This window comes from Camelina sativa, chromosome 18 (assembly GCF_000633955.1).
Source record: "Camelina sativa cultivar DH55 chromosome 18, Cs, whole genome shotgun sequence".
NCBI lineage: Eukaryota > Viridiplantae > Streptophyta > Magnoliopsida > Brassicales > Brassicaceae > Camelina > Camelina sativa.
In genome coordinates this window covers 11224590-11228518 of record NC_025702.1, presented here as the reverse complement: position 1 = coordinate 11228518, position 3929 = coordinate 11224590, and the positions used below count along the sequence as shown (strand labels likewise).

The 3929-nt window shown below is 31.6% G+C and overlaps 1 pseudogene; it reads left to right on the top strand.

The window, feature by feature from the left end:
* LOC104761104 lies at window positions 1420-3194 on the top strand (annotated as a pseudogene).

The following is a 3929-nucleotide window of genomic DNA, read 5'->3' as shown; positions in this document are numbered from 1 at the left end:
AAAAATTATTTAATAATAAAGGTATTTCTGTCCATTTTTATTTTAAAATGTGTAGTTTTCAAAGAATTATAATATTAAGTGTAGTTTTCAAATTTATTATAAAATTTGGTATATTTATAAAAATCTCCCATATATTATCTAGGAAAGAACCCAGCATGAACCAACAAACCCATCGGAGGATACCCAAAATATTTAATTTTGAATGTTCGTTCTTAAAACATTGGTTTGTTTTCAGTTTTTTATTCTTCATTGGGTTTTAAAAACTATTCTGATAAATGTTGTTACCAAATTTATGTAGTACAGATTATAGCAGCCCATCATGATTAACAAAAGGCCACAATAGATTTATTTTAGAATATTTTATAAACGTTTGTACATGGTTATATATACTCGGACTGAACAAGAGATACGTGGATCAATTTAATTTATCGCTGAAGCTTAATCTCCTTGTCTTTTATTTACAAGTGCTGTGCTCTGTTTTTGAGTTCCTTACTCCAAGCTTTCAGTTTTTATCTTTGCTCTAATAGCCTTTTTTGTTTCTCTAGTCTAACATTTGCATTTTCAACTTTCTTTGGTCTTATTAAAGATGGTGGTTCCTTCAACGTCATCTGATTTGATAGAGATGGTGGTTCCTTCGACGTCCTCTAATCTTGATTCCAAGGTAGTGAAAAAACACTTGTTATATTAATCTCACAATTAAAACATTAAGTATTCTTTTGTATACCAAAATTTATCGACATCCCTTAAAATTGAAACATGCTTTTATATTTGCTACGCCCACTATAAAAATGTATACGTTCATGGCAAAAATATGATATCAACCAAGATAACTTTTTGTTATAAAAATGGGTATTCTTAAAAAATTGATCTTTTAAAAAAATGGTATCAATCCGAGTATGTAACGTTTGTACTTGGTTCGATACACGGATTGAATAAAAGATGTGTTAATCAAATTAATTTATCGCTGAAGCTTAATCTTCTTGTCTTTATTTACAAGTGTTGTGCTCTGTTTTCTTAGTTCATGTTCCGCTTTTTCATGTTTATGAGCAATTTTAGTATTATAACTAATCATAGAAGACCGAAAAACAGAAAAAAAATTTGGTTTCTATTCAGTTTTTGTTTTCTCGGGTTTTTCAATAAAATTTACATATTGTTAAAAAAATTGCGCTAATTTTCAAAAGAACAAACCTATCATAATTTTTAAAAGAGCAAGCCTATCATAATTGGACAAAAGGCCAATATGGAGATATTTACAATATCTATAACCCAAAACCTCCACAAGTCTTAAAACTAGCAACAACGTAGAGATAATTTTTGACACGTGTTCTCTTGTTAGTCAATTGCTAGATTATTTAAAATTTCGACGTTGTTCGTTAATGTGTAGGCACTCAAGAGTAAAGCAAATTTTGTGGTATCTAAAATGGTACCGGTAACTACAGAACCATAAACGAAGCGGTGGCGGCGGCACCGGTTTTCAACAAAACAAGATTCGTCATATACGTGAAAAAGGGAATTTACGACGAGATCGTTAAAATTGGTAAACCGAAAACCAATTTAACCATCGTTGGAGACGGAAGAGACGCAACCATTCTAACCGGGAATTTGAGTGTCAAAGACGGAACAAAATTTTTTGATTCCGCAACATTAGGTAATATAATATCTCTTTATCTCTAATATATTATTGCTTTTTCTATATTTATTAATTTTACTAAATTAATCAATTCTTAACTTGAATAATAAGATCAAATTTTGGATATAGTATCATATGCACTAAATATAAATCTAGAAAAACAAGATGGTTAAATTTTTACTATGATTGGATTGCTAAAAGATTTGTATAATTTTTTAGCGTTTGACTATATTCATTGAGTTTAGTTTAGTATATTTTCTTGTTAAAGCATAATTATACGATGGATAAAATTTTATTGAATGTGTTTGTTTCTCTCAGTAGGAAGATATAGGACTATATGTTATGTTTGAAGTTTGATAATGGTAAACATAATGAAATATTAAAGTAAATAGATTATGAAAGTATCTTTATCGTTTAAATGCTCTTCAATAGTTAAGAATTTAAAAATGATGTTAATGAATTATGGATTAATGTTATTAAGCTATAATAGATAACTGAAGTGTATTGTATAGAAACCGAATAAAAAAAATGGATTAATTTATCATGAGTCAGTTTATCGTGTCTACTTATTATGAATTGGAAATAGATTTGATGACAGTATCTTTATCGTTTCAATGTTCTTCGATAGTTGTGATGTTAACGTCATTATTTGATTCTGTAAAAGTGATAATATTAGAGAATTATTGATTAATGTTATTAAGCTATAATAGATATATAAGTGAATCGTATAGACACCGAATAAAACCAAATGGATTTAAGGATTCTATTATTCACATGAACGCATTGAACATAATCTACTTATTATTGTATTTTTTAAAACTCTAACGTGATTTATATAATCGCAGCCGTCGATGGAGATGACTTCATGGCCCAAGATCTCTGCATACAGAACACCACCGGACCGGATAAGGGACCAGCAGTTGCACTTCGAGTTAGCGGGGATCAAGTAATCATCTACCGTTGCCATATTGAAGCGTATCAAGACACATTGTACGCCCACTCAAAGAAACAGTTCTACCGTGATTGCTACATCACGGGCACGGTAGACTTCATATGCGGTCAAGCTTCAGCGGTATTCCAAGGACAGAGCAATGTCATAACTGCTCAATCTCGTGACAGCCAAAGCTTGATGTCAAGTTTACATTTCAGAAATGTAACATAACGGCTAGTAAAGATCTTGCTCCGCTAAAAAGAACGGTGAAGTCATTTCTTGGACGACCGTGGAGTGTATTATCAAGAGTGGTCTTTATGGAGTCATTCATTGATGATCTTATCGATCCTGTGGGTTGGATCCCATGGCACAGTGACCTTAGCCGCCTATCTACTCTCTATTATGGAGAATATGAAAACAACGGCCCTGGAGCTGATGCAAAGAAACGAGTGACATGGAAGGGATTTAGAAAGATAACTGATCCCAAGGAAACAACTAACTTCACCGTAAAAAGGCTTCTTGATGGAGATGTGTGGTTGAAGCCAACGAGAGTACCTTATGAATTAGGTCTTTCGTAATTACATTGTCTTATGTGATGTTGTCGACAATGTATTAATTAACGTAAACCTTCTCTATATAAAGAATGTTATCTATTATGAACAAAAAATACGTGGTACCTATAGTATCATATGATTACTCTGATTTATAATAATATTGATATTTGTCTTATTTAGTGTTAAGAAATAGAATTTACTATCGAAAGTGGAAATTTTGTGGAATGTTTTGTACTTTGCCGTATCACCTATGCGCTCAAGAAGCTTTCTCTGACCTCATTTTTGAACTATTTATATTCTGATTAGAGGTGTCAAGCGGGCTCCATGTCCGCGGACCTAGCCCAAATAGTACCTCAATAGAGCGGGCATGGACACTAAATATTAAGCCCGTTAAAAAACAGGCTTTGCGGACCTAGCCCAACCGGATTACGGGTATTAGCGGGTTATATCCGCGGGTTGGCGGATCGGTCCACGGTCTTCAAATATTAAATAAAAATAAATATTTAATATAGATACATAATTATTTTTTTATAATTTTAAATATATATCTTTTAAAAGTATGTGGTAATACAAATAATTTAATGTAAAAAAATTAAAACATTTATAAAAAATTAATATAAACATTGATTTTACTTAAAATTGTTTTTTAAAATTACTATTTATTATTTTTACTTTATTTTAATATATTTTTTATTAATTTTTTTAATCTATTATATAGGCTCTCGGGCCAGCCGCTAACCCGCTGGGCTTAGCGGGACGGGCTTGGACATAATTTTTATGTCTGCGGGCTTAGCGGGCTAGTCCGTTGCTGTTC